Raw genomic sequence first — 23,320 nt, forward strand, 5'->3', positions numbered from 1 at the left:
CTTGCCAGAGGTTAGAAAAAATATAATTTTTCCTATGAAACTATCCTATATGACTTAACAAAGAATTTTATTTCTCTTAGGTAAGTATGGAAAATAAAGGTAGAAAAAGGCTATCAATTTCTATTACATTCTGTAAGTGATTTTTTAGGGTAAAAATATCTCTTGTCCCATAAGGTCATTATTCAGAAGCATGCACCAACCCTTAACATAAACAATTCATTATGAATAAGCATTGCTGGAATCATGTAATGTGCACTTACTGGTAACAGAATGAAGACACATTATTCCTGTCCAAAATGGGGATGCAAACTATGAGCAAATAATAAGGTTTGTTTTTTTCAAAACTTTAAAAAACTTTTCAGTAGAAAATGGCTTATAAACTAAACAGGTTTTTTGAATGTTACTGGAACAGTTACACGGTTGGATATGAGATGCAACTTTCAGGAGTAGTTAAGAGAAATTATACCAAAGAAGAGAAGGAGATTTCTGGCAAATTATATTGCTAAAGATGACAGTGTCAATGTCACAAACTTTTGTAAGCCACGTAGAAACACAGCACTAGAGGTTGTCTGTTACATTATAGACTCAAGATCTTTGCTTATAATATTCACAGACTGATCAAGCTGTATCATAAGTCCAGCACAGAAGGAATAATGTCCACAATGTGAATGTCAGACAAATACAGATTAGAAACAGGATTTTTTTTTTTTAACTAGAAAAACAGGAATGTCTGGAAAAAATTGGTAACAATCATGATTAAGTCCACAATGTTAATATCACACAGACTTTTTCCCTAAAATACTTTATTATTTTCAGATAGTGATTTCCTCCATTATACACCTCTTTTCTTGTCAAAAAACAGTTTGACTATGTGCAGCCTGAGATAACAGCCTTCTGCAGGTGCATAAGCCTTCCATGGTGCACTGATCTGATCCAGGAACAATAGCTATTACTACGTCCCACAGCCTATGAAATATGTAGTACAAAAAGGCTATGATCATTTGGGTAGCTTCCAGGAATTGGGCAACTGATATGTTAAATATTCTGTTGGAATAAATTTAAAACCAGCTCAGGACAGCTGTAGAAAAAAGAAGGCCAACGTTAAAAAATAAAAATAAAAAATAGGAGAGGAGGCCAAAGTTGAAATAATAGTGTCTAGCTAGAAGTGTTTTTTTAGCAGATTAAACTAGCTGAAAGGTAAATTTTCTTTGTAGGTCAAAGGCTAGATTGCTATTGGTACTTACTAGGCATATCGCTACACTTGTACAGATGTGTGTTGCAGTCTGGGCATTTTATGACATCAAAATTCATTATACAAAAAAGATTTCTGTTACTGTAACAATTATTTGCAGTGATATGGCAATTCCCATGTTGAAAGCATCTTACTAGTAAAGAATGTACACAAAACTTTGTGTTTTTATTATTTCTGCCAATAAAATACTAGTCATCTTAAATGAGAGTACAAATTAGCAGCTCTAACATTAAAAGCTGAACCTCTGTTTTTGTAACTGAATTATAAGAGTCCTAAACATGGTAGGCAATTTGTCAAAATCTGCAAAGGCCGGATGTTTCACAATGAAAGACCAGTATCTTCTGAAAATGACAACTAATTAATTTCAGTGTTTGCAATCAAATGGAAACTGCAAGTGACTCTCTCTGGAGTAAACTCACCAAAAGAGTATATGCAGGTCCTTAAACACTAGAGCTGCCAAGGAAAGCTTCCCCAAAAGAATTAAATGGCACAAGCAAATGTATCTACCATATTTGAATTATATGCACATTTATACTCAAGTTACTGATTGCCTGGTATTAAATTTAATTTTGAATAGAAAGATTGCAAAGGTATTTATGCATCCTTACATTAATACTATTGAAGAATAACTTTTAAAAAAACATTAAAGAATGTCTTCTTGCTCAACTACCAAACAATGATTTTGTTGGAACTTGCTGTTTTTAGAATTACCAGAGTGCTCCATTTTACCTTAAAACCATAGCTCCCATTGGGGGTAAATGATTACTCAGCTAATGACTGATTTCATGTGTACCGAAGCACAAACTGAAGGATTTAAGCAATAAGTGTGGAGCTTACTGTTTGTTTGTTTTTTATTTTTTTTTAAATACAGAGACTTGTCAGATTATAAAGGAAAGATAAATGAAATGTTTCAAACTCTGTTTCTTTTGCTTATTAATGTAATTTGTACAGTTTTTTCTGAAGCTGTCTCTAATTTTGAAAATTCAGCATTAGTTGTCCAGATAGCTCATCAGCCAATTATTTTATAACTCATAAATCAACTTTATCTAGATTTGTTGACTAAAAGGCATTCAACTTTAATAGTTGCTGTTTAACATACTCTTAACATACTGTCATAATGCAAATTAATTCAAATTCATCATAATACATACATACATACATATATATACACATATATGTATAATCTGTCTTTTCCTCAGCTACAAAACAGAAATATTTATTGAACTATATTATTGTTGTTGTGCTACTTCTTTCTGGTATTTAGCCTTTTGTTTATGATTTATTAAAAATTCTAGCTATTCTCTCTAGCTCTTCTGGCCATAGTTTTCTCCTTTATTTCTTTATGAGCCTTCTGCAATTTTAGCCCATAATTTATGCTAAATATTGTCAGTTTTTCCTTTATTGAATTTTGTTCTTGTTGCTTTCACATTGCCTTTAAGGCTAAGATGTTTTGTAACAACTGTAGCTTTGGGAATCTAGTAAAATAAGCAGCTCCCATATTGTGATGGTATTGTGCTGTTTATCTTCTCTCTCAGTGCGACTGGCTTGTAATTTTTTTCCACTTTGTGAAACTGGCACCTCTAAAGAATAAAATGTACATATGTTACCGATTAGGATTTCATTCTCTTCGCATGTGGCAAATGTATACAAGTCACAACCACTTGCATTCAATCAACCACTAACTTTCAGTTCTGGATCTGCTCCCCTCTGTTGTGATGAGGTTTAAGGTAAAATTCAACAGTCATAGAGTATGTGAATCTTTTATTCTTCTTGAGCAAAGAAGTTGTTTTATATAAGTGTTTACAAATTCCAAAGACAAGCTTGTATCAGCAACCCTGGGCTTTTAGCACATTTTGAAAATCCTATTAGCACCATTTTTTTTTCTGTATGTTATAGAGAGTACTTAGTGAGCATATCTGTTTCCTAATGGGATGTTGTGATCTTTAACACATACTTCGGCCATTAGGATAGTTTTAGCCATTAGGATAATAATCTGTAAGTATTCTGTAAGTATTTGTGAACATTTGGAACCAAGCTGTCAAAGAGATGGAGATAAGGAATGCTATTTCTTCTGTTTCTCATTTTCCCCATACTAGATTTCCTATGAAGGTTGTAATTTGTGATTTTGACATTCTAATCATGCGATCCTACCTACTAGCTTTCACTGATACCAACAAGATTGAATTTGTGCTTGCAAATGAGCAATTCTAACTCTCCTTGTTTATAGCCAGTCTCCTGGCAGAGATACATAGGAAATTAAATAATGTATTCTTTTCATGTCTCTTAGACACTTAGTGAATTTTCTTCTTGACATCTTGATTCTGTGCTAAATGAGTGATTATTTGTTCTCTTTCCCCTTTTGTTGCTAGTTTAATGTCCTGTTGACTCAATCAACCAGGTGGTCAGCTAGAAGATTTTTCTTTCCCTCTTTCCCTGTAATAAAGGCTATTTGAAATTATATGCCTCCTTCTTACAATAAAACATAGCCCATTTACCAGAACTTTCTATCTTATCCTACTCACATAGCTGCTTGCTACCTGCATCTTCACTTCCAGGACAGGAAAGATTTCTGAGAATGTGGTTTGGACACTGTGTGAAATGAAGAGGAAAACTCAGTAATTCATTCCAAGTGAACCGTGACTTCTTGTACTTGCATCTGCAAGGAAGAGAAGTCATTACTGCCTTTCCACATACTGTTCCTCATTGGTACGCTCAGAGCTAAAGACAGAATGTAGCTTCTTTACAGCAAAAGCAGAACTTTGTGAAGGTTTCCCTACTCAGCTCCAGATTTTAAATAACAGAAAAGTAACATGAATTTATCCTCTGCTCCCTTCATCACGATTTGCATTCAGAGTTGCCAGCAATGATGGAGACATTTATTATGTATTTTGGGATCACTTATATTGTGCAGAAGCAGTCTCACTGATGTTCATTACTTAGTCTGTAATTATTACGGACTTTCTTGTTTACATGTACAGGCTGGATGTGAATTAATATAATCGTCCTAGTTATTACTGAAATCCAGGGTACATTCTTTACAAGATATTATTTCTTACCTTTGAATCAATATTGAGTTCTATAGGACTAAATCCAGAAAGCTGCACAGTATCCCCTGTCCCCTACTAATCTGTGGGGGCAGGACTGTTACTCTGACAAGACACACCTTTGCAGACCTTTCTGAATGATCTGCAGCTTTGGACAATTACAGTGCTTCAGTGAAATACTCCAGCTTAAGTGGAAGAGATAAACTGTCACCTCTTGTTCTATTTATGCTGTATTTACTAACATCTCAGAATTGAGTAAAGCAGAGATTTGCTGTTGGAGCCGTATGGGTTCTTTTTCACACTTTTTTTTTTTCCTTCTTGGCTTCATTCCCATATTTCCTAAAAAGTTAGAGAATTGAAATGTCAGTTCAAGCGCTCCTTACAGGTAAAGATCAACATTCCTTTTGACTGATATTGAAATCTCGAAAGATAAGATCTTAGGTCCAATTCATAGATGGATTCAGACATCTTACTTCAAACTGCTATCTGAAAACTTCATTCCAGATGCTAAGGCAGAATGTGGCTAAATTTTCCAGGCACTTTTTTTTTCTTTTTTTTAAACTTTATGCTTCTGCAGACATATAAAGTCACAACTTCCACACATCCAGAATTGACCTAATCTGGGTTGAATATGCTGAGAACCTCTAGACTCAGTTCACACCCAAGAAGCACATTAAATTCTTCCTTTGGCCCTAAAAGGGCTCGTTATACATACGATACTGTGAAAACACCTAAAATACCTGCTGAGGTTTGCAGTATACCCAAAATGCAGTGGGAGCCACCTAAAAACATACCTATAGGAATTGTCTTATTATATGTGACACCCCTCTTATAGAAAGGTCTATTTGTTAGAGCATTCGCTGGCTGAGATGCAGAGTCAGTTACTTCCTTTTCCTGAGGGAGGCAATTTCAGACTTTTTTCCCCCACTAACCAGAATGGAACCATACCCAACAGCCCACAAGATTTTTCTGAGAACGGGAATATTGTCCATTCTGTTGAGACTCTTCCTTCAAACAGAAGAAAGAAAGTTTTGGCAAAAAATGCCAAATCAAGAAGTTGTTTTGGATGCTGTGGTTGTCAGGTGACTGGAGATACGGGTAAATCACTTCAGAGACCAAATTTAAGGATTTTCAGTCCTCATTATCTAGTTAGCTTCATTTAGCAGCATCTTGAGTGTACTGATTTCAGATGTCTCTCAGATTAGGCTGTTGATCCCTTTGGATATCATTCTAATTTAACTTTCCATGCAATCTATGGGGAGCCAAGGAAATAACATAAGGTTCTGGATCTCATTCAGGAATTCTGTTGCCTACAGCTATTAAATCTGACAGTTACACATTAGCACTGCAAAGAATTCTATATTAAAGGCCTCTCATATTGTAAAAAGAGTAGGTCAAATTGCAAGAGAGGGGCTTAGGTCTGTAGAAAACTCAAATAAAAATAGAGCTATATTGTTCAGAAAGAGGTAGGTTTGACTTGCATCATTTTCTCTACTTGATTTCCACTGCACCATTTAAGCTGTTTAAGCCAACACATTACTCTATTTACAATGCATCACTACAATATTTATCGTTCTAATCAAATCTGCAGCTGGTTTTCTTAACTTGAGATTCAGTACTGGCTCCTTCATAAACAGCACCAAATCTTCTTAAATTTAAATATAGTGCTCCAGACAATATGCTCATCAAAAAAAAAGAAAAAAAAAAAGCCCATTCTGTTTCAATTTTAAGGGATGTATTTGCTGCATGTTAATGTTAAGTTCTGTAATGTTTTCCCTTGAAATATCATATAGACTGTATTTTGCTAGAAAATATGTCATAATGTTTTCTGATATTTTTAGATGAGCTAAAATGTATATCTGTTCTTAATCTATTCCCTCTGCTGAGGCAATGTACATCCTCAGCAGCATATTTAACCAAATGGATTTTTTTCCCTAGCAGATTAAACTGAGTTCTGCTGCAGGCACAGAACTTCCTATTTAAATGACAAATGTCTCTGCTTGCAGATTTGAAAACTCACTTATTGACTCTTTCATCTTGTGTAAACAAATAATCAGCCCATCACCACTATGGTGCAGAAAGTGAAGGAATAAAGGGGAAAAGGAATTTTTGGGAGTTCTGCCAAATATCGCATCACTTAGAATGAAAAATGACTTGTTTGCTGTTAATGTTGCCATTATATACAGATAGTAGACAGCAATGCTGAGAAAGAACAAAGAAAAATCTACAAAGACTCTGTAATACCAAATACTTCTTCACACTTAAAGTCAGTGAGATGTTTCTTTCCCAAATGACAACAGCGAAGATCTGTTTTTTTACAATCTAGATTTCTATCTGTGTAGTTTTCTTTCACAATTAAATTCTGAGAGCTGTTAATTTAAGATTTTTTTAATTGACCTTCAAGTTTTCAAAGAGTTTAAATATAATATTACTTAGGTGCACCTTGAAGAGTCTGAAGTTAACTTGTGAATAGTGTTTCTAAATGATTTTTTTCCAGATAAAGCCTATTTTTATAAAAATGCAATGCATGTGAGACATTCTATATGTTTTGCTGTTGCTTTTTTTGTTTGTTTTGTTTTCATAGTGAATTATTATGGAGGAAATGAAAAATCAATGTGATCTAAAGAAAATGAACTCTGAATTGTCTTTTTTCATATAACATTGCTTTGAAATGTGTTATTGTTGACAAACTTACTGGGTAAATAAAAGCAACAGAATTGCTCAGGGAGTTTGGTGTATGTAAAAGTAATCTTGTGCTGAGGTAGGTTCATAAAGAAGAAAGCGTAAACTGCAGGTTATAGGACTAATCTGCAGCTGCTATAGTTAGAGAAATCAAGTGTTATACTGAAGCAAAAGCATTATGGAGTTACTTCCAAGTAACTGCATTGGTAAACCCTGGTTGGAATCTGGACCAGTAAGACTCTCCTCCAGCTAGATTTTGTTCTTTTCTTACAACAGTTTTATGGCTGGTTTTATGGTCACTCCCCTAAATTAAGAGAGAAACTTCATGAACATAATTTGAAATTACATGTTACATCAAAGTCTCTGTGATCTAGATTCAATAAAATTGCTGTGTTCTAAATTCAGCTGTTCTAGCTATAATCAGAGCTGTTCAAAACAGCAGATACATACAGATTTGCAGTTAACAGATTAACTCCTCTCCCTTCTAAGAATAAAATCTCAATTCCTTAGAATTAAATTAAAGTTTATATTTACAAACATGGCCAGTCTTCTTTCACAGCTAGACTGTGTTACAACAGCCAGATGTAGGATAACAGAATGGATGTTTGCCATAAAAGAAATAAACTTTAGGGAATATAAGACATGGCTATGAAGTAATTAATTTAGAATGAACAGAGAAAAAAAACCTGAAGAAATTAATATGTTTGCTCTGAATCTTAAAGTAAATAACATATTTGCAAGCTAGGAGATGACAATTTGTTAATCTTAGGTGTTATTGGTCTATGTGTATTTGAGACTCATTTTTAATTTCTGAGTGTAAATCACTTAGGCTAAATCACCTGCATTTTTAGACATTAAGGAAAACTGCAAACTCTCACTGGAGGATTGTAATATCAAACACATTGTTAACTCACACTGCAAAAACTTCTCAGTAACATGAAAAATGAACATCACTAGATCCACACGGAGAACAAAAATGTATGTACACATAAAGCCTGCAATCCTATATCTACTCAGTGGTTAAATTAATGCTGTCAAAATGCTCTGTCTTACTTTTTTAATATCTTCATTTAAATGTAGATTTTGACTTTGACTTCATGACTAGATAGCAATACTAATTAGAGTGACAACTGGAATAATCTAAAGCAGAGATTTGCAGCAGGGACATTTTGCTTCTGGTTGGAAAAAGGCTTCACCTATTCTCCCTTAATAACTTTGATGTTCATTAACAAAACCCCCCCAAATCCTTGAATCTTCAATGTTAATTATCTCTTGAATTTTCTTTCCTAAATCTAACAGTGACTTTGCTGCCTGTTTATAAACCCATCAGTATTCCTGCTAGATGATTGCATAGACTGACACAGGGACTAAGATGAGAAGAAAAATAGGGAAAAATAATTTATTTATTTATTTTAAATAAAAATAATACAACTAGATAAGAAATGAAATTCACTGGACAAAGTCATACTGTATCTTTAAAAGGTCTCAAATAATGTTATATTTACCGCCTCAGAATCAATGGGGATTTTGTCCCTCTTTCAATGAGAGAGGAATAAGTTTATTCAAAGGAAAAGCAAATATAATAAATTAAGGCTATATAAATAAGCCAGAGGGCAAGTTTTTCTGTCAGGTGCACTGATATAAAATCAATGTAATCTCATTAGCTTCTTTCTTTACTCTGTATTTATCTTGGAATAGTTAGTGAGAGTAATATTTAGCCCATAAGACCTGTTACAGCAATATAACTCAATTGATTGAAATGGGAATGATCTATCATGCTAGTATAAGTTATATCTGGAATATTGTCTTTATTTTCAGTCCTTTACTGATACTTCTTGCAAGATTAAAGAGGTTATAGAGAAAGTTATTTTGGTGTTTTTACAGTCTCTACAGAAAGCCACAGTTAAGCTAACCCCAAAAGTCTTACATGCACACTGACAGTTATTATTACCATACCAGGGAAATAGTGTCACAGTTTAAAATTTGTTCATTATTTATAAAATGGTTAGTTTTCTTTCTTTCATCCAGTCTTTGCTGGATGAAGTTGTTAATCAAAGTCCCACAGCTTTTGCTGCTCAAGGATTCCTGAATAGAAAATAATCTGTAGCCTGGGAATGCTGGAAGCCGAAAGTTGGACAGGCTACATAATGATTGACAACTCAGGTATCGTATTTTACTAAGGCTGGGACCCACCTCCCTCTGCTAGAGCTGAATCACATGGGAGAGTATATATCATGGGTCGAATCATCAGTTTATTCAGGCAGATAGCCCACTAATGTAGAAGTTATTCATCTAAGTAAAGGGAGAAGCTAACTTCAGCAAACCTTTTGCTTCAAAAAGACCTTCAACATCATGTGCTTTCAATGGCTGTGAGTACTTTTTAATCAGGAATGCTTTCTCAATAAATCACAGTAAGAATACTGAGAACAACTCATCTGCAAGGCTGCAAAGCATGGGGGGAATTTGAAGTGCAGGATAAACAAACACATCTCCTTGACTAACTATCTAGTATTAGCATTCTAACAGTTTCTGCTTGATCTTTTTTTTTTTTTTAATAAATAAAATTTAAAAATGAAGAGGATTTTAATTCCAAATGTTGGACCAGTCAGTCCATCAGTCACTAGGTACAATTTGCATATCGTATGCCTGCTTGAATAAGCTATGTATTCGTCATACTAATTTTACATTGGCTCTTTGGTCATCAGAAAGAATGGCAAGCTGCAGTAAAAACAAAAATCAAAAGGTAGTTGAAAGTGAAGATTCTTGTTTATCATCTTAATGGCATAACTGAGAATGTTATGCATGAATAAAAAAATACACAGCACATTCAGATGCTGAAAGTATGTGGTACTGTATAATATTCCATGGAACAGAACAGAAAATTTGTGTGAGATTTTAAAAACAATTTAAAAGCATCCCCCAAAGACTGAAATTCAGTGAGAATTAGATACCCTTATCCAGCTTTGCAAATACTACCCTTAAGGCAGATAGTTAGCTTGAAATTTTGCTGGAGATTTAAATTACAGCTTCCTCAACAGTGATCTACAATGAAACAGGTAGAATGAAAGGACAGCTAGGGATGTATATTGATCAAAATATTGCTTTATCACTACTGTCTATTTTTAACTAGAATTCATATTAACCACTTCATACCATTTCATTCTATTAAAAGTATTTGGCCATTATTTATTATTCCAACTGTCGGAGGATGCCGGAGTGGGAGGCGGGCCCGGAGTAACGACGGAGTCTCAATATGAGTATGATCGTTCTCCCTTTATTAGAGTTTACACAAAGTATATATATGGATAAGCAATACGCATGCGCTAGCAATAGTTACATGATTGGTTACAGTTTCTGTCCACGCGCATAAAGCGGATACATGATTGGTGCAAGGTTGCTGTCCACGAGGTGTCCATGAGGACGAGGAGGGGTCCGCTTTCATATATGGAACCTAGTTCCGAGACTTGTTTACCAGTTTCGTGAATACCTTCTTTTGTAGTGCTCAAGGCCGCTATACGGCCGCTTTCAGCAGGCTCGCTTGCCTTGGCCTAGATTCCTTCCTCTACCCTGAAGAGGGGATTGCTCACCCCAATCAAAGCATGCCCTCTCTCACTTAACCATTCCCCTAACCATTCCTCCATCATTTCCCCCTCTTGTTTTTGAGCAATCCAGGCGTGGTTCACTACCTTTAGCAGAGCGTTCTTAAAGCAGCTTAACACTACACATAAGCACAAACTGCCAACTACAAGGATTAGTAAAATGCGTAAGCCTTCAGTAAGCAATCCTGTTAGCCATTGCGGTAGATTTCCAAACAGGTTAGTCAGCCATTCGTCGAATAGCCCATGGTTCTGACGGATCTTACTTGTATGTTCCTTCAACCACTGCAATTGTTTGTGAATGGATTCACCATGATTAGACAAATTCATGCAGCACATACCTTCAAAATCCTCGCAACCATGGCCTTGAGCTAATAGCAAAAAATCAATTGCAGCCCTATTTTGCAGAATAGCATGTCGCAGACTACCTTGGTCCTCTAATAGGATCTCTATTATTTCAGTGGTGATGTTAGCTTGCTTCTCAGCCCAGCACGCTAACCGTCCGATCTGATTCAGGGCGTTGCCTGCCGCTGCTCCAGGCACGAAGGACAGGAACACTCTTTCAGTAGGACTGCGGAGGGAAACTTGATCATTACAACCGGGTGAGAGCCCTATGGCTGCTCGTTTACTGCGGACGGCGGTCTGGGTCTCCGTGATATGTTTCCACCAATTTTGATCCGGTGCCAGTAATGTCAGCTTACCAAGATAACACAGAGCCCCCATTACGCGTTTTAGGATTCCCTGCCAGGCCCTGTCACCACATATCAAGAAGACGTCTGGTGGCAAGGCCTTTGGGGTACCATTGTTCCAAATTRAGTGCCCCYTTKTGRCCTCAGCCCCAARRGCTCCCAGCCCCTGGCGGCTGGTGCCATTGGTGCCACAGAAGGAATCACGGTTTTGATAGTCATAGTAGACTGCTGTTGGGGTGACGTTCGTCTACCCTGTCCAGTTAAATAACCGGTAAGGGTGCACGCGTCCCCCAAAATATATACATGTTTGAGTCCAATTTCCCGTTGTGTTCCCAATTTTCATGGACCCCAACAGGTTTAGCTCCTGCGGGTCCCATGGCAGCGTTCTGTTTAGGCCTGCAATGAGGGTGGCACTGCAGCTAGCAGTCGACAGACTGCCACTGCAGCTTCCCGTGCTGTACTCCTGGAAGCTGTTGACATTATAGCTGGGGACCCCTATTAAACAGGTTCTAAAAGGTTGGGTAGCAGAAGCTAAAGACAAACAGAAAGCGTGTTGCCCTGTCTTATTCGCCCAGGTAACCCACATATTTTGCCGAGGCTCAATCTTGTAGAGAGCCATTACCACTGGGAACAGTATCCCCAGAATCAAGATCTTCGCTGTCTTGTTCGGTAGATGAGTCATGGCGAGTCAAGACAGGCTTCATGTTCTTGCTGGGTACCCACACTGGACCACGATCTGTGGARACACACATATAACCTCGACCATTAAAAATAACAGGGGCAGGCCCAGTCCATATTCCGGAGACTGGGTCCCTATACATTACTTTAAACTGCGGTAAAGTGGTTGTATTATTAAATTTAAGCTGCTGATGGTGAATGATCACCGGGGGCTCCTCACGGTCGCCCATAAGACAGAGATAATTCAGGGTGAAGAGCGCATGGTGCAGCCTCTGCTGTCCGTCCGTCTCTTCACCTTTTTGCTTTCTGAGATAGTCTTTTAATACTTGGTGGGTACGTTCTATGAGCCCTTGCCCGGTCGGTGAGTGTGGAATCCCTGTAACATGATCAACCCCCCATCAAGATAGAAACATCCTAAGCTTCTGACTGACATAGGCAGGTCCATTATCCGTTTTTATGCGCTCAGGCACACCCAATACGGCAAAACAGGCCAAAAGGTGTTTGCATACATGATGTGCCTTTTCTCCGGGTAATGCAGTTGCCCATATCATTTTYGAAAAGGTATCAATGGTTACATGYACGTATTTTAATCGACYGAAYTCTGAAACATGAGTGACATCCATTTGCCATAATTCTAGAGCTTTCAGCCCTTTTGGATTTACTCCAAGCCCAATGCCTGGGCCATGGTTTCCACATCTTGGGCAAGCCTGTACAATACCTCGGGCCTCACTCTCTGTCAAGCCAAATTGCCTTTTTAAACCCTTGGCATTCTGATGAAACATGTCGTGACTTTGCCTAGCTTGCTGAAACTTATCCATAGGGGGTAGATGACATACGGAGCTAACCAGGCTGTCAGCGAGCTGATTGCCTTGGCCTAGCCCCACATCTAGCTGGTGACTACGAATGTGGATAACACAGCAAGCCGCTGTTCGTTGACCCAGCACAGAGCGCAAGGTGATGAACAGACTTCCCAACCTCGGGTTAGATGTTTCCCTTATTAAGGCATCCTCCAGCCGTGGTACTATCCCTGCTACATACAGCGAGTCAGTCACTACGTTTAGAGGGGTATTCAACCAATTTGTTAGAGCCCAAACTACCGCAGTTAATTCCAAAGTCTGAAGGGAGTCCCGAGGCTGTCCCTCCATGACGTGTTGTTTCCATTGTTCACCTTCTTTCCACACGCATGCGGCACGTCGCAAGCGCTTACCCGCATCCGTGTAGACAGTAACGCCATCTGAAAGGGGTTCCCTACTTACTTTGGACTTTTCTATCCATTGATTTCGCTGTAGCACCTGCCATAACTTTCCCTGAGRCTGACACGAATGTACCTTACCACAGAAACCTAACAGAGCATTTTGTATGGCCAYAGCRTTTTGGAGCCACCACTCKAGGTCAGCCATGTTAACAGGTATACTGATATYGTTCGGCTCTTGACCACTGATCTCTAAGATTCTTGATCGCCCTTTGCGTATCAATTCACCCACTGCTTYGGTTCGGGTCTGGATACTCGTTTTTGGTTGTACACTCAGAAACACCTACTCCAAGATGTTAAATATATCATTGTGATTTTTGCCTTTGTCAGCGGCATCGACCAGAACAGGGGAAAAAGATTCCCCGTGGCTGTGTTGCCACTGGCAAATGACTGCGTATGGTGAGTCTTTCCCATTGCATGTGAGTAAGGATATGGGCAGGCTTAGGAGGCGCCGCGAGGACCATGACAGATGTAGTTTTTCCACAATGCGCTGCAATACCGCACGTTGCTCAGGTGTCAGGATAATCTTGGTAGCAGGATTCGTGCCGCGCAGCAAAGCCGTCAAGGGCGCAATATCAGTGTTAGAGATACCGACACAATGCCGCACCCATTGGATATCACCAAGTAAGGTTTGGACATCATGTAAGGTACATAATTGAGTTGCAAGCTCTGTTTTCTGGGGTCGAATTTTTGACTCTGCAATGGTCCATCCAAGATATTTCCATGGAGCCGTGCGTTGGATCTTTTCTAGTGCAATGACAAGTCCCTTTGTGGATAAGATGTCGCTTAATTGTTTTAATGACTGTTCTGTAAAAGGCTCTGCCTGACAACAAAGAATGTCATCCATATAGTGATAGATTATGGTATCTGGCCATTGATTTCGAAGTGGCTGCAATGCCCATGCGACATAAAGTTGGCACAGTGTCGGTGAATTTTTCATTCCTTGTGGTAAAACGACCCACTCATAGTGCTCCGCGGATGCAGCCTTGTTTATTGCTGGCACAGAAAAGGCAAAGCATTGTGTATCTTGAGGGTGTAACAGGATGGCAAAAAAGCAGTCCTTCAAATCGACTATCAGTATATGCCATCCGTCTGGTAGCATACTAGGTGATGGCATTCCGGGCTGCAGCGCTCCCATGGGCTGCATCTGCTCATTGACCTTGCGGAGATCATGCAGAAGTCGCCACCTTCCGTTCTTTTTTGGAAAGACAAAGATAGGCGTATTCCATGGATTAACAGAAGGCTTGATATGTCCGGAGGCAAGTTGTTCGGCAACCAGTTGCTTAGTGATTTGCAGTCTATCACCCCAGCAAGACTCCCTTGGAAGTCCAGAAGAGGGGGTCATTAAGCAGGGAGATATCCCTTTGTCTTTCTCTTGCGCCTGCAGCTCCACCTTTCTCAGGCGTTCCGATAGGTCCTGTAGCATTCTCATGGTTTCCCCTGGTGACGGCGGTACCCTACTCTTGTCTGGTGCACTATTCTCCAAAGGCTCACTGGCTGAAAACAGCGGGGGGTGCTCTGATGGAGTTTGACATGAACTGATGGTATCGGTAAAGGAGGGGATAGGTGGCCACTGAGGTGGAACAGGCGGCGGCAATGGCGGGTACAGAGGAGTTATGCGAGACGGCGGTGAGGGGGGGAAACCGGGGGGAGGCCGGCCCTCCTTTCCGCCCAAATCTATGAGGTCAGCGAGGGGCGCGGCCACCGCCCCTTTGTGAACCTCCTCCGGGTGCACGTCCGCGTTTGCCTCAGAGCTCGGACCGGCCGGCTCTGGGAAAACTTCCGCCTTCTGGGATGGAGCTGGCAAAGATGCCGGCAGCCCTTCCCCCCCAGAGTCCTCCCGCACCCTTTGCAGTACCTCCGCGACAGTCCGACATGCCGGCACCGTTGGCCCTTTAATGGGGAGTGGTCCGCCGAAAAATCGCGACATCAAGCTTGTCTTACTCGGAGGGGGGTCTGATAGCGGCAGCTCCGGGGCTCAGCATTTTCGCAGCCACGGACGCTACTTCCCTCTCTGCCTTCATTGCGGTTAAAGTTTCCAACACAGTATTCCACAGTATGCGAACGGCTTTTATCTCCTTTTCCTCCTTCTCACTTCCCCCGATCGTCTTCTGCCACATTGCTCCCCCAAACTCTTGCCACTCAGACACCGAAAACAACAGGTGGGGGTCAGAAAAATGGCCCCAACGCCGTCCCAACTTGATCAAATCRTATACCTGCTTCRCCGGGGMTTCTATCCCTCTCTTAGAGAGGATTCSGACGAGCAGYGTGGCCGCAGCCTCAGTTTCCATGGCTGCGCCTGAGAGGTGGGGAGCGACCCCACAGACCGGTGTCTGCCCTGCTGCAGTTTAAGGCAGCGCCTTCTCTCAGCYGAAATTTCCCACTCCCCTCCTCTAGCTGCTTACCGCAGGCTCGGAGATCTTAGTGGAGCTGAACCATCCTCTGCTACCAGATGTCGGAGGACGCCGGAGTGGGAGGCGGGCCCGGAGTAACGACGGAGTCTCAATATGAGTATGATCGTTCTCCCTTTATTAGAGTTTACACAAAGTATATATATGGATAAGCAATACGCATGCGCTAGCAATAGTTACATGATTGGYTACAGTTTCTGTCCACRCGCATAAAGCGGATACATGATTGGTGCAAGGTTGCTGTCCACGAGGTGTCCATGAGGACGAGGAGGGGTCCGCTTTCATATATGGAACCTAGTTCCGAGACTTGTTTACCAGTTTTGTGAATACCTTCTTTTGTAGTGCTCAAGGCCGCTATACGGCCGCTTTCAGCAGGCTTCAGCAGGTTCGCTTGCCTTGGCCTAGATAAGGCCGCTTTCAGCAGGCTCGCTTGCCTTGGCCTACATTCCTTCCCTTACCCTGAAGAGGGGATTGCTCACCCCAATCAAAGCATGCCCTCTCTCGCTTAACCATTCCCCTAACCATTCCTCCATCACCAACATTATTATAACGTCAGTGTATCCCATGTCAATATATCATCTGTCTTGATAGGCTTGATGTGTCTAGATATACAAGCAAACTAAAATTTAAAATTTAAATAATTGCCACAGGAAATGGGAGTCACAGGCTGTTAGGGAGGGTACTATTGCACTTTGGTGATAGAAAAGAAATAAGAGAAAACCTCTGATCTGTTCAAGGAAGTCATAATACAAAGAAGAAAACTGTATTAAAATATTAAAATGAAATTCATCCCCAAACAGAATGTGGTTGCCCTACCTTAATTATCCAATCAAAAAAGAAAAAAACAACAACCCCCCCCCCCAATAACTAGATAACTAGTCCATCCTACTGAAAACAACACCAAGATGGAACTGCAGGAAAGATTTCCCTCTGAGAACGTCAAGCACCTATAAGCAAAAGAATCACACTTTGGTAGATACAGATGGGTATCAGAAACACCAGACTGTTTCTTGCTAACAGCTCCAGAGATGAGTTTATATATAATCAAAAGCCAGATCACTGTTGCATTTCCTTTCTGATGGATCTTTTAGTGGTATTTATTATTGTATATTTTAACAGAAATGCTTACTGCTCCTGTTTATTTATTTATATATCTATTTATTACAATCCTTGTCTTTTTCCCAGTGGAAAATTTCATGGCATGCTTTTTGGATGCAGAATGTGTATGTCATGAATTTCCTACTGTTCAGAAGAAACTGGAAGGTGAATCTGATCAGTTCCAAATGAAACCTTTAAGCGTAAAACTAACACCCACTGCTGTGAGTGCACCATGTACGTTTAACTATTTTTACATATATTTCTATTTTAGGTGGGTATATATATTTTAACTGACACTTCTTTTGTTAGCCACATATTTATTTTTCTACTGTCCTTTCTATTAGTTACTGGCCAAGTGACGTTAGTATGATTGGCAGCAATTTCCACCAACATTATACTTAAAAATAGTTGTGAGATGACTGTTGATATTGTACTTTCTGATTATCAATGTCTTCCGCACAGACATGTGTTACTTGTGTTAGCTGGTATCCCATTCTTTTCCTTTCCTTCCCTTCCCATCTCTTTCATTGTCTTTCTCAGGAGTCGTTTCTATGTCATTTATTTCCATGGTGTCCAAGAGCTTTACTAACATTAATGAATTTTTGTTTACTGTAAGACTTTCCTGAGTCACATCATGTCATACTGGCAGTCATACAAGGGAGGGAAGGAGGAAAAGAGGTTGTGTAAATTATAAAGATGTCCTACCGAAGCAGAGACAGACTGAAATTCCACTGTGATAAATGTTCCTCGTGTTCCCATATACTTGGAGATCAAGTCTGTATGTTGAATAGTTGAGGGTAAACAGGTAAAAAACACCGTTTTTTTGTCAGGAATTTATCACAGATTCCCTCTTCCTCATTTTTAACCAGAAGTATCCTGACTAAACCTTTTGTAACATAAACAGTCTACTGTGGCAGGTAACTGTTATCACAGCTCTGTAGAAGCCGTGCGAGTTTCAGAATAGGTGCTGTCCTTTACTCACCTTGCTTTTTATTTCTGATTTCCAACAAAAAATATATTAATTAATTCCAGAAGAAGACCCTTTTATTTTCTTTTCTGGTTGCAAAGGAAAGCTTTAAATGCATGCCCAGACAACAAAGATGTAGAATTGTTTGAAATGTCAGACTTACAGTCTGTATATAGGAAAGTATTTTTGTTTTGTTTTTCTGTGTTTTAAAGTCTCAGATGGGAGTTAAGTGACCCAGATCTTCTGGAGGAAGATTGAAGGCAACACACAGAGAAAAAGTGCAGATTATACTCCAGTGGTGTTGTTTCCCATCCCTCTGCAATTGCTTGGAGGGAACTAGAGGTTTGAATTCAAAATCCTTAAGTAAATCTCATCTTATGTTCTCAGCATAATAGTACCTCTTGTGTCAGTTACTAAAACTCATGCAGTAGTGGCTAGCAGTACACATAGGTTGTGAGGACAGATTTTACCACGATGCATGAGCCAAAAAAATATAATGGTTCCATATGCATTTTATGAATCTTTTTGGTGTTTAATTTCTTTAAATACAAGTATGTTTTAAAATTTTAGGACATTGCCACTTGTGGTAATAGATTTAAAAAAAGAAACATAAATAACAAAGAATAATATCCTTTTAGGATGTGTTGACATATTCAAATAATTTTCCTGCTTGTAAGTTGATGTATTATGAAGTCCAGAAGCTCCTTACTTTCTTCAGAGTATCACATTTTGTGATAAATTAATTGAAGTTTGTTTACACATTGCTAATTAATTTTAGGGAGCAGATATTGCACAACAGGGAATTAAAATAGTGAATATCTTAAAATACTAGCATTTAATTGAATAGTGGCTTTGGATAATTTTGAAAAACAATTTAAATATCTAATCTTAGTCAGAGTTGTGTTTTTAGAAAAATGGAGAAATTATGGTCAAGGAAGAACGCTAAAGAGAGTACTTTATTTGTGTTCACACCAATAGACTTCACATGTTATTAGGAGAGATGACCATTCACTAATTTCTTTTTATGTTGGTTTAGGAATTAACTACTCTTCTTTTGACTTGTCAGACCTGACTGCACCTCACTTTGACTGATATAGATCTCTATCCTGTCTGTATTTTTAACTTTTATGCAAATGTTGTGCAGCAATATCCATCATGAGTGCAGAAGCAGAGATTAGTGATAGAAAGGTAACAGTGTGTTATTGTGTCATGTTCACAGGCTTCAGAAAGTAAGAGATGGTTCAAAATCAGAAGTATAGATACAGTCCCTGCCCACCTGGTTTTTAATGGGATACAGACTCATAGGAAATTCAGGAAGAAGAGGAAGAAGGACAATAAGTAAGCCTAATGGAAGCCTCACTAAGGGTAACTGCTCAGGAGCATTTCTGCATCCTTTCTCTGTGTTGTGCTGCCAAGCTTGGTGCAAAATCACGTTCATGGTTATCCTACCTGGAAAATTGCTATGCCAAAGCTCACAGAGGCAAGGTAAATGTAGACCAGAAGGTTACAAGGACCTTGACGAATAATGGCCATTTTTCTGTTTCCCAATAAGCAACAACTAAATATTCTTGTCTTTTAGTGTTATTTTGATAACGAATAACCTATACTTATCTTGTTTTGAATTGCATGGTTCTCTTAAATCTCCATTGTGTTATGCTGTCCCTGCACGCCGCTACAAAAACAGAAGGACAAAGATTTTAGCGAGACTTATAAAGTTTGGGTGGGAGTGTACCTCCACTCTTTCCAGGGTAAGAGCTTCTCCTGGACTTGCCTTAAACACATACACATCAAGATAGCCCTGTCATTGGCTGAACAGAGCAAGGAAAACTATTTTGCCTGGAAGTATTTGTGTTATATCAGAAAGAGAGCCAGCAGCAGGCCCAGCTTCAGGCACAGACTTACATCATACAGACATCCATGTTTGACAAGGATGATGAAGTGGTTTGGCTTTGACACAGAACTAAGGTCAGCAGCTGCTAAGCAGAAGGGAGAGTAGAGCACCTCCAGTCGGCAAGCAAGCATTCAATATCAATGCCTTAAAGTTCAATGCGTAATAAAATCAGTAGGTGTGTGTTCTACTTCCTTTTCTTTAGGATGACTGTTTTAATGATGTTAGGTAAATTTTTCAGAATTCATATGATAGCCTTCATTGTTAGTTTCCAACCTTCGAATATCCTTTCATCATTATCAACAGCATTGTAGGAAAAGCTCTTCAATGGGTATTGCACTGTATTTATAAAAATACGCAGTCATGAGTTTAATGTGTTCAAATGTACATTTGAAAGATTCTTACTTTCATACAGCAATAACAATGCTGCAATATTGATGTGCTCTGCATTTTAGAAGTTGTGATCCTAGTTTCAGAGACATGCTGCATATCTTAAAAAAGAATTCTCAGATTCCTAAGATTACTCTCAACAATATATTCAGTAACAGAAAAAAGGAAAAATTTCTACAGAAGTTCCTTTTATATTTGATTTACATGATATCTGAAGGAGTAAAGAAAGGAGAAAGAGCCACATTGCTACTCGGGATATCTTAGGCTTGATGTTTAAGCAGTATCTTACTCCCAGTTAGAATGTAATGATACAGATATGTTCTATATCTTATCTCTTAAATTGCTGTTGTGGCATCAGCAACAGAGAGTAAACTGTTATTTGCTGAAATTGAATGTCTCAGGAATTTTTTGTGCATGAACATTTTAGATTTTTTTTTTTGCCAGATGTTATGAAGGAATCTGAACTCCCAGAATATCAAAAGAATAAAACTCCTTTTTCCTGTCCTCTAACACCCCCCCCAAACTCACAGTTTTAGAAATATGCAACATTTTAAGTGGAACAAATTATAGATCATTGAGTACAAAAGTTACACTACACAGAATAGAAAATTAATTAATATTTCAATATTCATTCATGGTAAGGAAAAGCAAAACGTTCATTTTTCTTTTCATGTCTATGGTAAACGGTCTACTGATAAGAAGTCATAGGTTAGCCCTGAGAGATCTGTTCATCCTTAAATAAGAGCAACTGGTTAACAGATATTTATTTGGAGAAATAACTTTTCATTAATTATTTTATTCTTTTTTTAAAATATAAATATTCTAATGTTTATAGTATAGTGTATAGTACTCTAGTAATAGTGTTATACTCTAGTAATAGTATAGTTATATTCTACTAGTGAACTATGTGAGTACTCACAGGTATAAATTACTTTCTTGAAAACCATTTCTGGAGAAAGGTATGATACATTTACTTGATAAGTGACAGAATTTTTTTAGAAAACTGCCACTATGTTAAAAAAATATTTTTTTTGAATATGTAACTAAAAATGCTACTTCAAGCTAGGCCAATAGTAAGCATTCCCCGCAGGGAAAAGTACATGCACTGGTGAAAGACATTAAGGAACCAACTCCAAGTTTTCTATGATGAAGACTATTCTTTACAAGTCATTGTTTCAAAGAATTTTTTCTCATTTCCTTCTTTCAATCAAATGCACTACCACATTTTATACTTGTGAACAAATAAGATGCCTATGAAACTTCTTGGTAAGCGAAAAGATCTTTAAAGACAAACTCATGTAACATAACTAGAAAAACAAAAAGAGTTCCAACAATTATGATGACATACTTTTGGCAGATCACAAGCCACATTTTGAGAAACCATGGCAGGACAAAGAGTGAACATCAATTAATTTTTTAGATAATATTAGCTTGTGTAAAACCTGGAAAAATATTATAGCTATGCTATGTCTTCCACCTAAAAGGGCAAAAGTATAAGTCAAAAAATATAGTACATTCACAGCTGCACGTAAAAATGAGAAGGAACTTGTGTTTTGATTTTGTGAGCAGATTGTCTACTTTACAATAACTTATGAACACTGTAGTTTGTAAATGATTTCACTAACTCTGATATTGTAAGGTAGGATAAAATTCTTCTCAAAGCCCTTCTTTTTTTACTCAAACCCTAACTATTTAAATATAAATATAAAACTTACACCTCAATATTGAGAAAGATCAGAGTTGATATGATGGATAGGTACATCTTTTACGCATATTCCTTTTTCATGTACAGACTCTTCCACGTGCTTTTTAAACAAAAGGCTGAAACATTTCTTACATAAGAAATGAATATTTTCCACTCAGGAAGAGAGACGTACTCCCACAAAGTTGGCAGTTTATGTTCACAGGGGCTTCACATTACTTTTATTACTTTTACCTGCATAGACTTCATTTGTACATCTTTCCTCATATTTCACTTTGTATTTAAGACATATTCAAAGAAAACTATAGTGGAACTCATAAGGGTGGATTCTCCATCCTGATGAACTGAATTTTTGCTAGGGTAATTTTATAGACTTTGTTATGGCAGCACAGGGAGTCAGGTTCACTGAGTTCTGTTTGGTTTCCATTAGAAACCATAAATCTTTCTCCACTGTCAGAAAATCAGCCCAGGTATCTCCACATTCAGTTCCAATTCACTATAACATTTGCAAGTCATAGAAAAACTCTGTGAAATGAGTGATGAATGAATCATATTCTGTCAATCACATGATAAGCTAGCTGTGAAAGCCCAACATGCAGGTATTTATATCTCAGACCTTCATGACTAACCTTCATAAATATAAGAGAAAGAACCTATACATTGTTGATAATGTATGCAACAGCTAAAGCGGAGAAAATGTCATAAAATATTTTTATTAAAAAAATCCAGCTAGCTAAGAGGAAACTCACAGTCCTAGCTTCAATACCACAGAAGCCCTTTGCAATATAGCCCCTGTAATTTACAGCAGAGTGGGGACAGATATGGGTGGAACAAAGCATTGCTTCTGCACATAACCTTCAGCTCAGGAGTTCAGCTCCTTCTGCTCCAGGGCCCATTTTGCTGAAGCATGGTCATATGTCTTTGGTTCAGTTTTACTGGAAAAACTGTTTTTAAGGTATAAATACATAAACTAAGCCATGCAAAATAAAGTTCAATTTGTAAGGTGAGAATAGTTAGTAGCTGAAGGAGTCAAAGAGAAAAATACTGACCTGAGAAGATGCAAAACCCTAAGGAGAAAAGAAAAAGAAACAAAAAACCCCCGGTGAATCAGAAGACATCAAGTCAGCAGCATCAAGGATCAACCCATTCCAAGGATCAATGGAAGCCAAACCTTCCTCAGCTGACTGATGACTGCCTGGCCAGCACAGCCTCAGCCTCATCATGTATCTCACTGGGAAAGGTGAGTTTACTAATGCTTCACCTAATGGCATGCTAAAGTCCTAGCTAGCTACTGTGTGTTAACCAATAAATAGTTAATGTGTACTCTTGAGTTGTTTAAATCCTGCCTGCAGAATCTCTTTGCAAATGGCAGAAGATCTCATAACTTAAATAAGCTGTGAGGGTGGGCTCCAAGGGGGTAAGAATTCTCCTGAGCATGTGTTCTTTTGGGAAACAGTGAATAAGGGAGCAGGGTGTGGGAAAACTTTTTACTCCCTTTGAAGCCTGTCCTGGGAAGCTGATACAAGCCTCTAGAAGCTGACTGTAGAATTTCCTGCTGCCACCTATTTTTGTCCTTCCTAACAGCTTCCCCTTCTATATAGACTGAACGATAGAAGCACTTACTTTAAACATCTATTGCTGTTTTAAATATGTCTTGCTATCTTTTGGTTC

This window comes from Apteryx rowi, unplaced genomic scaffold (assembly GCF_003343035.1).
Source record: "Apteryx rowi isolate R43461 unplaced genomic scaffold, aptRow1 scaffold_357, whole genome shotgun sequence".
Classification (NCBI taxonomy): Eukaryota; Metazoa; Chordata; class Aves; order Apterygiformes; family Apterygidae; genus Apteryx; species Apteryx rowi.